The 12,977-nt window shown below is 40.2% G+C and overlaps 1 protein-coding gene across 2 annotated transcripts in view; it reads left to right on the forward strand.

Annotated features, from left to right (window-relative positions):
* The window catches only part of LOC129726583 (synaptotagmin-1), a 119,498-nt gene that overhangs the window by 37,036 nt on the left and 69,485 nt on the right, over positions 1-12,977 (forward strand). The gene's annotated exons all lie outside the window — the stretch shown is intronic.

Raw genomic sequence — 12,977 nt, forward strand, 5'->3', positions numbered from 1 at the left:
CAGACAGTCGTAGCATCGGATTGTTTATTATTCGCTTGCTCCTAGAAAGCGACGCAGTCTATGCGGCCTTGCAAAAGGTCTGTGGTCTCAGCACCATTGCTCTAATTAGGAATACAGGCAACCGAGCAGTACTCTCATATAGAGAGAGATAATGCGCAATACAACGATGTGAGGCAGTAAATACTCGTAAATTCCGCCTAATATATTCGTAAAAGTCCTGAAGTTGAAACCCAGAATTCTAGAGAACTTGAGCTGGGACTTCAAAATTACTCCCAAGTTTTTAACTTGGTTTACATGTTCGAATTCCGTTCCTAGCAAAGCGTATTTTTGATGTATAGTCGGTTTTTTGATTGCGAAAGTGAAATAATCCAGCATTTGAAAGAATTAACATCAATACGGTTCCGATGACAACAATGGTACCTTGCAACGGGCGATACCATGTCCACATAATTTCTAGCAAGACGTAAAATACCGAAAACGATTGATAGCTGGAGAACATGCAGAAGCGGAAATGCCAGGTTTCAAATATGTATTTTTGAAAAACTGGTGGCAAATTCAACGTAATGATCGCTCAGTGTCCATGGGTGAACACACAGATAGATTTCTCTGGGAAAAGCTACAGATGTCCTGTGGGGTGGATGCCGCCTTATCGTAGAATGTCATAGAGAAGGGTATCCCGCCTTCGTGTCGCTTCCAAAAGACGAACTTCCAGAGCTGCTTGGGATGGGTCTTGAGCTTTCCCAGTAAATCATGTTGATATCGGAGAAAGCATCGTTTCGCTATACTTTTGTATGTGCGATTAATACTTGCATAGTGACGTTTTAGGGACAGTGTACGATGCATAGAAATGTTTTCCAAGGCAGCTCTCTTCTGTGATTTCAACTGTAGTTCTCTCGTTCACCACGGCTGTTGGGACGCAAAATAGTGGCTCTTCTATGGGACGTATCTGTCGATGGCATAAGCCAATACTTTGAAAAGAGTTCGACCGGCGTTGACAGAGTCTAAAATATAGGTTGACCAGATTTCCGCGGGAGGAAAACGGGACAAATGGGTTCTAAATCGGGACACTTAGTACGATAGATTTGTGAAAATTTTGATTAACCAAAGCATTGATTGTTTTGCTGAGCCTGCCTCATTCGGTACAAAGAAATATTTAGCTGATGCACAGTAAAGTGTAATTTTTGGAAAAATGGTCGTGAAATTTGTCACAAGAAGATCGATGTTCTGCCTGACAATTATCATGGCTTCCATGGTCTCAACTTGCAATCGTACCTTTTCATCAGTCCACATACCGTTTGCGATAGAGAATAGGCGTGGTACTACCAGGAAGGCACAAAGGGTATGCAATAACTTTAACAAATTCCTGGCAATTAAAGGTTATATTTTCCATTTCGCAAAATATTGGAACCCAACGGTTTTGAAAGAGTATCCAAAAAACGGTACAAAATGGCAAAAAGACGGGATGGTTAAAAATGGTCAAAAAAACGGTACTGTCCCGTTTGAAACGGTACGTCTGGTCAGCCTACTAAAATAGAATTCAAGTGAACCTCGGAAAAAACTTGGTGATACTCTGGTGGTCGACATTGAAAAAATCGTGGGATACGGTAGCGGATGCAACGTCGAGATCAGATGGGTGGTAGAGGACTACTGTCACTAAAGGAGCGGTTGTCGCGCACAAAAAATGAGGTCGTCTCTTGGGCGCTCACAAAGCAGAGGTCTAAAATAAGGTTGCTCTGGTTAATGATATAGTTAATTTGAGTGAGTATGGCTGAGCTATAACAATCCAAAAGTTATGCAGCGTTAGGATGGATTTCCAGCGCTGAAATGACCGATTGGACTCAATCCGGAGGTAGGTATGTACAGTGCGCAGAAAAACAACTTACGATCGGCCCATTTAATTCCTGTTTAGACCTGTCCAAGGCTCTAACAAGCGGAATCCTCTAAAACTTTAACTTTAAACTTAGAATTGACAACCACAAGAACGCCCCAACCAGTAGATTTGCGACTATTGTCGGCGCTCCTATCGCAACAAGAAACCTCCGAGTTTTTGCCAAACACCTGACAAGAAAGGGTGTGTGAATCCAGCCAAGTCAAGGCAATGAGCTTGTTGGTCATATTGCTAATGTGCAGTTCGAAGTGTTATGAGTCTAGTTAGTATTCGAAACGGTATCAGAAATCAAGTGGGCCGAATCGTTACTAGGTTGAAAGACCCCCAATCCACAACGTTGATGACGTCGGAGAAGAATCTAAAGTCGATTAGAACGTAGTCGATTTGATTCTCTATCTGTTGGTTGGGTAGTCTTCAAGTGGTTTTGTGGATGTCCTTGCGGGGGAAGAAGCTACTTCAAACTACCATATCACGGAAGGCTGCGAAGTTTACGCACGGATGGCCGTTTTCGCAATTCATTCCTATGTCGCGTGATATTTGTCTTGGTAAATTTTTCAGACCATTGACACATTTCAGCCTGCGTGCTTAGAGAAATTCTAAAATATTTTTATTAAAAAACCATGAAACATTATTCACTAAAATTTCTGGTAAGTTTCTGTTTCAGCGAAAACACAAAATTCAAAAAAGGGAAATATTAGAGTATATTTGCACTTAAAAAAATCCACTTTATTCTATCGAAGACATTATGAGCTTCTATAATATCCATTAAAATATTTTTTTTTTTCAAAATATCCTTTTATAGTGAACTTTTTGTTGTTCTACAATGTTGTTTGCTGTAATAAGAAAAATACAACGAAGCTTCATTCTTATCTTTTGATTTCTTCAAAATTATTATTTTTATTATAAAATGTACTATTCTACTAACAGATATCTTCAAAAGCTGTAAATATCTGCAAACCGAACAATTTTTATATTAAGGTATGAGTCGAACATTCTTTATTGCAGACATAGGTATTTGTCTTTCTGTGTAGATATCTGTTAGTAAATAAGGGCATTATTTCAATAAAAATCTCAAATAATTACAAAAGTATAAAAGATAAAAATGAACTTTCTTCGGTGAAATTGTGTGTCTTATTATAACAAACAACAATTTAGAAGATTGAAAAATACAAAAAGTTACATTGTTATAATGATCTAAAAACACAAAGAACAAAATCGACCATTTTGTTCAGGGTGAAAAAAAAGATAATTTTTTCATTGCAAGTTTTGAAATTTGAAAGGTTCAAAAAATATTCAACATTCTTCAAAATATTTGTATTATCCTGCACAACCAGAGATTTTTGAGCTATAATGCTTTTATTAAAACCTATGCCAAAATGACTTAGAAAATTACTCAAGGACCTAAAATTTGTCCGCCCGCGGTAAATATCCAAAAAAAATGATAACATCGAGAAGCAAAAAAATCTTCTCTCCAATAAAAAATTATATTTATGCCAGGTTTGTTGTTTGCCTCAATATGTAGAGAATGCGGAGTAAAAATTCATCGCGCACTTCTTCTTCAGCATAATATACGGAGCGCCGCGTGCAGCAATTTTTTGCACCACACTTTTTTCTTTTACTTTGTGCTGTGCTTCTGTCGCTTATAAGAAGAATTAACACTCTTGACGCTCACACCACAGCTGTGCAAAACAAGAGTGGTGAATCACTCTAGTGATAATACACGACAGTACACCGCGGTGCGCACTGTTGAGATAATACTACAGAGACAACTTGAAGTTTTTTGTCGAAGAATTGTGATGCAGAGTGTGTGTGAGTGGGGCATTCATGATTTTCAATTTAAAATATAGTAGGTTGACTCGAAATATCTGGCAAAATTTATTCTGAATATTTTTTTTTCGCATAACATAATATGGGAATTGCCATTCCAAATACAGTCATACCTCGCAAGGCAACCTCGATATAACATAACTTTTTTGAATATCTCAAAATTAAAGCACAACAATTATTTTGTGGGTGTATAAATGTTTTTAGTAAGTTTTGAAACCAATAAGTATCGTAAAAGGTGTAGAATTGACATTTTTTTCAATGTTTTATGACTGGTTATGTTTGTCTACGAAAATGTCTTAAAAGGGCATAAGACAAGTTTATATATACGGCTAGGTGAAGGGGCCCGGGGCAGATATTTTCGTGGGGCCCTTTTTTCTTAAAAATTTTCGCTCGATATTTAGTAACGAAAAAAAAAAATTGCCTTATGTCGAGGTATGACTGAGCAAACATTTTGCGGTGTAGCTACCCCGCAAATATAAATTCAAATAGCATTTGAAGAGCGAACTTGCGATACGGGCGCCTGGTTTTTTTTTCAGTTTCGAGATGCAAAGCAAACTCGGCAGAATAACGCAATCTACTTCCTACCTAGATGCTCCCCTCGTTTGATAACAGCTTAAGAGACACACTATAAAAGTACTGTAGTAGTGAGCTGTATAAGTATTATGCTAAATGTCCTTTCATATGTGGAAGTTCTCCACAGTTTTTGATTTCACAGGGGGATATTCCACCACAGTTTTTTGCAAGCTTCTCAGATGCACACGATTCGCTGCTCACTTCGAACAAGTACGTCGATTTGCTCATCAGTTTGGGAGCAGTTGTTTTCGCTCTTCTACGCGCCAGTGATTCTTTGAGAAGAAATGAGTATGCAAATGAATGTTGAAAAAAAAAACAGCGAGTGCACTGCATTGAAATCAGTGAAACAGGAGAAATTAAACTTTTTATAAGTTTTTGAGTGGGGTCATTTAAAATAAAAATGAAACATTCAACGGTATTAGCGCTTTGTAAAAAAATACTTTCAAGAAAATACCAATATGAAAATAAAGATGAAAATGGCCTCAGACTAATCGACTTCGCCACCTCCAAGAACATGGCCATACGTAGCACCTTCTTTCAGCATAGCCTCCACCATAGACTCACCTGGAGATCACCGAATAGAACAGAAACACAAATCGACCACGTTTTGATAGATGGTCGGCACTTCTCGGACATTATCGATGTCAGATCACATCGAGGCGCTAACATCGATTCGGATCACTACCTAGTGATGGTTAAGATACGCCAAAAACTATCCGTTGTGAATAACATACGGTACCGTCGCCCGCCACGATATAATCTCGCGCGACTGAAGCAACACGACATCGCAACACAGTACGCGTCATCGCTCGAAGCTGCACTGCCAGAAGAGGGAGAGCTTGAAGAAGCCCCTCTAGGGGATCGCTGGAATGCCGTGAAAACAGCTATCAGCAGTGCTGCGGAGGAAGTCCTGGGACACGTGCAACCGAATCGACGTAACGAGTGGTTTGACGAAGAATGTCGGCAGATTTTGGACGAGAAGAACGCAGCGCGGGCAACAATGCTGCGTGGGGCCACCCATCAGAATGTGGAGCGATATAGACTGAAACGGAGGCAGCAAGTCCAACTCTTCAAGGAAAAAAAGCGTCGCCAGGAAGAGGAGGAATGTGAAGAACTCGAGCAGCTGCACCGCACACACGAAACACGAAAGTTCTACCAAAAACTCAACGGATCCCGCAGAGGCTTTGTCCCACGAGCCGAAATGTGTAGGGATAAGAATGGAGGCATTTTGACGGATGATCGTGAGGTGATCGAAAGGTGGAAGCAGCACTACGATGAACACCTGAATGGCGTGCAAGCAGGAGACCACAACAGGAGCGGAGAAGACGTGGTCGGTGCAACGAACGACGAAGATGTGCCACCCCCCACAATAAGCGAAGTTAAGGATGCGATCCGGCAGCTCAAGAACAAAAAACCGGCCGGAAAAGACGGCATCGGAGCTGAGCTTATTAAGATGGGCCCCGACAAACTGGCTAGCTCACTGCATCGGCTGATCGTCGAGATCTGGGAAACAGAACAGCTACCGGAGGAGTGGAAAGAAGGGGTTATCTGCCCCTTATACAAAAAGGGCGACAAACTAGACTGCGAAAACTATCGAGCGATCACAGTCCTGAATGCCGCCTACAAAGTGTTTTCCCAGGTCATCTTCCAACGCCTGTCACCATTAGCCAGCAGGTTTGTAGGAAGCTATCAGGCCGGCTTCATGGAAGGACGGTCTACAACTGACCAAATCTTTACACTGCGGCAGATCCTCCAAAAGTGCCGTGAGTTTAGAGTCCCTACACACCATCTTTTCGTCGATTTTAAAGCCGCATACGATTCAATAAACCGACAAGAGCTATGGAAAATTCTAGACGAAAACGGCTTCCTGGGGAAGCTGACAAGACTGATTAAGGCTACGATGGAGGATGTGAAGTGTTGTGTGAGAATTTCGGGTGGAACGTCGGACCCATTCGAGTCTCACAGGGGGCTCCGACAAGGTGATGGTCTCTCCTGCTTATTGTTTAACGTTGCGCTAGAGGGTGTTATGAGACGAGCGGGGTTTGACATGCGGGGCACGATTTTCAACAGATCGGGTCAATTTATTTGCTTTGCGGATGACGTGGATATTGTCGGCAGAAAATTTGAGACGGTGGCAGACCAGTATACCCGACTGAAAAGTGAAGCAGATAGGATCGGACTGAAGATTAATACGTCAAAAACTAAGTATATGCTTGCAGGTGGGTCCGAGCACGACAGGGCACGCCTAGGCAATACGGTAACAATCGACGGGGATGAGTTCGAGGTGGTCGACGAGTTTGTGTACCTCGGCTCTCTGGTAACTGAGAATAACGATACCAGCCGGGAGATAAGGAGACGTATTATCAGTGGAAGTCATGCCTACTATGGGCTCCATACAAAACTACGGTCGCATAATCTGAGTCTTCGCACCAAGTGTATCCTGTACAAAACGCTGATAAGACCGGTCGTTCTCTACGGGCATGAGACGTGGACAATGCTCGAGGAGGACTTGCGAGCACTCGGAGTTTTTGAACGTCGGGTGCTAAGAACCATCTTTGGCGGTGTGCAGGAGAACGGAGTGTGGAGGCGTAGGATGAACCACGCGCGTCTACGGTGAACCCAGTATTCAGAAAGTGGCTAAAGCTGGAAGGATACGCTGGGCAGGGCATGTAGCTAGAATGCCGGATAGCTACCCTGCAAAATTGGTGTTCGCTTCAAATCCGGCGGGAACGAGAAGGCGAGGGGCGCAACGAGCGAGATGGGTGGACCAGGTGGAGCACGATCTGCAAAGTACCGGGTGCCCGCGGAACTGGAGGCAGGCAGCCATGGACCGAGTGAATTGGCGGAACCACGTTATGCAGGCCATGTCTTAGGACGTGCGGTCATCTAAGTAAGTAAGTAAGTAAGTAAGTAAGTAAGTAAGTAAGTAAGAAAATAAAGATTAACACCAAGTTGTGACGTAGAATTAAGTCTTACGACAGCATTCTGGGATAGGGGTGTATATTGAAATACCTCAGTTGGTTTTCAGGCACTTCCTTCATTCTTGCAGCAGCCGATTGGAAAATTACAGTCGAATCCCTCTATAACGACACTTTTTATAGTGACAAATCTCGCTATAGCGACATTCTCAACAGTCTGTTTTAGACTAAAATTCTTCATTTTATTGCGACATTTCGCTATCACGACCTTCCTCTATAACGGCATACCAAAACTAATACTTGTCATTCTCTATTACAACAATAGTACAGTCGAATCTCTCTATAACGACATTGCTGAATCTATAACGACATTCTCAACGGTACCTTCTGTTCTACATATGCAAACATTCTTCGTATTATTGCGACATTTCGCTATAACGACAGTCCCTCGCGATGTCGCTATAAAGGGATTCGACTGTAGTTAAACAATCACCAAAATGTGAAAAATTATGATATTATTATGCTAACCACTGTGCGATTGCAAAATGTATAGCTTCGTTTTCGAAGCAGATTTCGACCAGTAAGAGCTGAAAATTAAGGAAACTACCATCAATTGTGAGTAATTTATAAACTGGGATAATATTCAGAGACCGGTTTCTGGGAAACAGCCAAAAATGCCTAAAAATCACATAATATAAGTATTTCCGCAATGAGAGTCAGAGCTATCATATTATATCTAGAGAATTATTTTTATTTTTATTCTAAAAGTTACAGACATAAACATGTTGATACAAGATAGTCTATCGAGATCTAAGCGTGCATCATTCAAAGAATTATTGGAAAGAAAGAAGAAAGAAAGGCTTAGCACACATCCCTTCATTTGTTCGTTTCGAATGACTTCAAGCCAAATCGTTTAAAAAATGAGAGAATTGAAAAAGGATTATAACTGAATTTAGCCGTTTCAGACCATAAGACTAATTAACCCAAACCGAGTCGTCTATTTCGTAGCGTTATGCAGAAAATACATTGACATAAGACGGGTTGTCGTAACTCCACGTCGTGTCTCATGAACAACCTCTTCTGCTTTTCTTTGAGCATTGAGCATTGACGACTGTTCATATCGTAATTGCACCTCCGTGATTGACCTGAGCTAGTGAAGTTTCACAGAAAACCACATAGATAGTTTTTGGGATGTTATACCATCTTCAATGTAGGGGTACTGGGGGTAAGGCCGGCATTGAGGGTAAGACCGTCACCCCTAGGATTTTACTAGAAAACGCTAATTAACTGTGTTTTGGAATATGTGAAGTGTTGGTATTTAATATTTTAGACATTTTAAGACACATCGAAGCAACCGTGAAACGTCAAAAGTCAAAATAATAGACAAAACATACGCTACTGCAGCTAATGCGTAAACGGATGTAATTTTTTGTGAGTGGAACTTAAGCTTTTATTCATTTGAAAAGACTAAAATAATTTTTCGTTGCTCTACAATTCATTGCCTGTATTGTTAGCAATCACAGGAATTCGATATGAGGTAAATTGAAGCGATAAATTTGTAGAAATACTCTTTTAAAAAAAAAATGTGTGCTGTCGGGGTAACACCGTCACGCAGTGAGTGGGGTAAGCCCGACATGGTCTGAGGCTAGTTTGATGTTACTGACACATATTTCTCATCTATTACCGATGTCTCGCTGCTAAATAAATTAATTAATCGACTTAGAACCATGCACTATAGCTCATCTGTGATTTATGAATGATTCCAAGGGTTATTAGAGGTGCCAAATGTACTGAATCAAGTCACAAAACTGACGGCTTTCCCGGCGGTATTTCAAATATGCTCCGGTGTGGTCAGTTTGATGCTGGCTTCAATGAAACTAGTTAATAATATGATTTAAAATGCCACATGATAAGCTTGCCGAGTATCAAATTCTTTTATTGTTTATACATAATGTTCACCGGAACTTGTTTCGGCAATCTGCCCAGAACCAGCTAACCGACAACAACCAAATTCAACAGTAACATACAGAAATGCAAGATCTCTCATTCGGCGGTTTTCGAATTCAACTTGGTTCAGTTAATTCGAGATAATTCATGAACAAACTTAGGTGCCGGTGTTACCCCCAAGGGGTGCCGGTTTCACCCGCACTGATTGCTAAACGTCGTTTTTATCCTAGTTTCAAAACTTCACTATTCCTTGTAAAATAACAATTTGAAAGTACTGAAAACCTTCATATCTTGTATAAAACAATCTGGGCAATGATTCTGTGAAAGAAATATAACAATACTCGCCATCAAGTGCTACTAAAGAATCATTTCCCTTAGGGGGCCGGGCTTACCCCCAGTACCCCTACAACAATTCAGTAACTCTCACTTAAAACGATCAATAACGGCGCCGGCCACGTCCTTACAGTCGTTGGGGAAAAATAGGAAAAGGATTGTTAGTTCGACAAACGTTGTTATGAGACCGAGTTCACCTCTGCATCTCTACGGACACAGAGCGGGGGCCTAGTGTGGTTGGTAACGTCTCCGCCAACCACGCTCGACGCCTGGGTTCGAATCCCACCGCCGACATAGGTGTAGATGGTTGTGAGGTGGCGTGATCCACTCACAACCAACCAAACTGGTCTAGATTCAATCCTAGCCGACACCGGGAGATTTTCTGAAGCGAAAAATCTCTGGGATCACGCCTTCCATCGCATGAGGAAGTAAAGCCGTTGGCGCCGGTCCGTTAATAAACGGGTCGTGAGTTAGGGTCCTGGGTGTGGAGTCGCCTCCCTGGGCGTCGGTGATTGGCCACAACAGTGACGGAACAAGACCGACGGAAAATAAGCGAGAATAAAAAAAAAAAAAAATCTCTACGGACATCACAGGGAGGGTATTTGTGTTAGTATGATGGGGTAGGAAAGATCAGGATTCGCCGTGGTAGGCAATACGACACTATACGATATTTTTAAATTCCGCGCGCAAAGAATAATTTTTCAAACCAAATAATAAATCGTCAGATACAAAAGCTAAGCGCGAATCAACGAGATGATTCGCAGGCACCGATTTTTCGTCCTGTAGGAGTAAGCTACGCGGTACGAATCTCCAGATCATCAGTCACAGCAAACCGAACTTAAACGATTAATCACTGTACTTGAAACAAAACCTATCTTTCTTTTTTTTGTTATTTTAGAATCAATAATGTTGATATATTTAATAACAAAAAAAAAACAATACTGTGAACATTTAATATATATCGCGAAAACATTATTTGAAGCGGCTACTATACGGTATCCAGTTGCTATCTGCATAACATTTGACATGTGACTTATATTCGAATGCGAGTTGTAAAAAGTAAATTATTTTCAAACGCAGGTTTCAACCGTTAACCCAAAAAAAACTTATAAAAGATAAAAAGATAAATTTAGAAAAAAAAGGAGACACACACCTAAACCAAAACATCCTAAATTAATTGTGTTGCGTCTAGGAATATATAAAAAAAATTAGCTTGGAGTTAAAAATAATCATTCAAAAGCCAGAGAAGTCATAAACAGCGAAGAAAAAACAATGAATAACGAAACAAAGTAATCGGACAAATTTTAATTTCAAAATTTCAAAACATTTTAAAAATTCTCGCTCAATGTTTCAAAAGGACCCATCTATCATTGAGAGACTCTCTTTGTTTACTTTCTTTTCGATCAATAACTATGTTATATTTTCCATATTTCATAACACTCAATGCATAGTAAGCAAGACAGCATAACAATCTCTCGATTAAGGGGAAGAAAGCTTGGAAAATATTCATAATGACGACGTAATTAACGAAACAAAGTGAGAAAGGAGAGAATCGCTCATTGTTACTTAGGTCCTTTTGGAAAATTACGCGAGAATTCAAAAATATCGCGAAACAGACAAACAAGTTGTGCGGTACGCGTCTTTTCTTGGGTAAGAAATATGAATATCAACAATGAGAAAATATATAAAAACGCTGCGCTTTACGCCGTCTAGCCTCAGCACATAATGAGCCCAAGAAATAGTGGGATAAAATACACACGCGGATACTAAAAAATAGGTATTTGATTCATGTCGGTGAAAGCCACCAGCAGTTTAAATAAACATGTCTGTGAATGCACTTATCTTATGTCGTTTTCGTTTTTGCGGTGTAGCTACCCCGCGGACTACACTTTGTCTTATCACTGTTTTTTTTTAATTTTCCGGACTACCCTTTTTCTGTCCCGGACAGCCCGCGCAAGAAACAGAGTGCAGTTTTTAAGACTCCAACACATTCACACGTATGTGTCAAAATAAAAAAAAATGTGTCAAAATCGGTTTGCTTCGATTATCGTTCTTCGCGTGTCAAACATCAAGTTGAATTTTATTTATTTTATTTTGTTATTTTGTAATTTTTCAGTAAATTGGTAAATTTTTCGTACAGTAGCACAAATGCGATAAAAGACAATGGCGGTAATGACCAAAACAAACGTGACAGTTACCTCTGGTATTACGCACACCATTGCAACTGCTCGGAAAGTGTTTTTTTTTTCAGCTGCAAAGTGTAGTCCGGGACGGGATAGTCCTGCCGTAAAAACGAATTCGATATTAGACACCGAAGCAGCATTCAGCAAGTCAAGCACGCTGCCGCGCTTGCACCGGAGCACAAACAAACCGTTTCCATGATTACAGTTGCCGCTCTCTCAGCTTCTGCCTCTCAGCAGAGCTTGCCATCGGCGACAAGCATATCCGGACTATAAGACGGGTTGTCGTAACTCCACGTCGTGTCTCATGAACAACCTCTTCTGCTTTTCAGTTCAAGAACTGAGTTGATTGTTTTGCATTAGAATTTTTGTTGAGGTTTTCAATTATTTTTAAACTTTTGGGTAAAATTACAGGATGGAAATGCAAGATTTTTTTCACGAATCATGCTCAAGACCATTTGATTTATCTCCAGCCAAAATTCTAATGATGTAATAGGATTTAAATGATGATTTCAAATGAAAAGTTATTGGTAATTATTTTTTTAAAGGCAACTATTTTTTGGATATTTCAAAATTAGGTTTAAAAGTTTAAGTTATTCAAGCAAACATGCCTTTTTGAAAGGTATGATTCTCCAGCAACAACCATAAAAAAGTATGTTCAATATTACAGAATTCATTTTATGACAGCAAAAAGATTGGATGAAAGGACAAGACCGTGTATGTAGATTAGGTCAACAATTAGGCCTAACAAAACAAAACTTTGAAATAATATTGTACTAGTAACGTTAATTACTTCAAACGTTAGGAAGTTTAGAAAGTAAAATCAAATCAGCCTTCACCGATTCTGATACCCAGCGCAATATTTATTACCAACAGCGTGCTTATTTTTATTTTCTTTCTGTTGATTTATGAGTTCCACGAAGTTTTTTCGCAAGTTGCAACAAAACTGCACGAACGCCTGGCCTTATCGCACAGGCCATTATTTAAATAAACTGTGGGTGCTCCCATTTTTTTCGTTGATAGTGCATATGTTCGTTATGGGTATTTGAAAATATTTTTAATTAACTTTAAAATCAAATGGCAGCAATTCAACAGTATTGGAGATGAGAATTCCACCTAACTTACTGCTCTAACTATCATCTAAAACTGTGGGTAGTTTATCGAAATGATAATTCCATGAAGCGTTCCCATGACCTTAACCCGAGCGATGATATTGTTGTACTCGTTCATCCCAGCCACGATGAGAAGTGTTTGATGACATTTCGACACGAGAAAACAAATTTAAGATTGTAAGTGGACCGGGGCGAACTC

This window comes from Wyeomyia smithii, chromosome 3 (assembly GCF_029784165.1).
Source record: "Wyeomyia smithii strain HCP4-BCI-WySm-NY-G18 chromosome 3, ASM2978416v1, whole genome shotgun sequence".
Lineage (NCBI taxonomy): Eukaryota > Metazoa > Arthropoda > Insecta > Diptera > Culicidae > Wyeomyia > Wyeomyia smithii.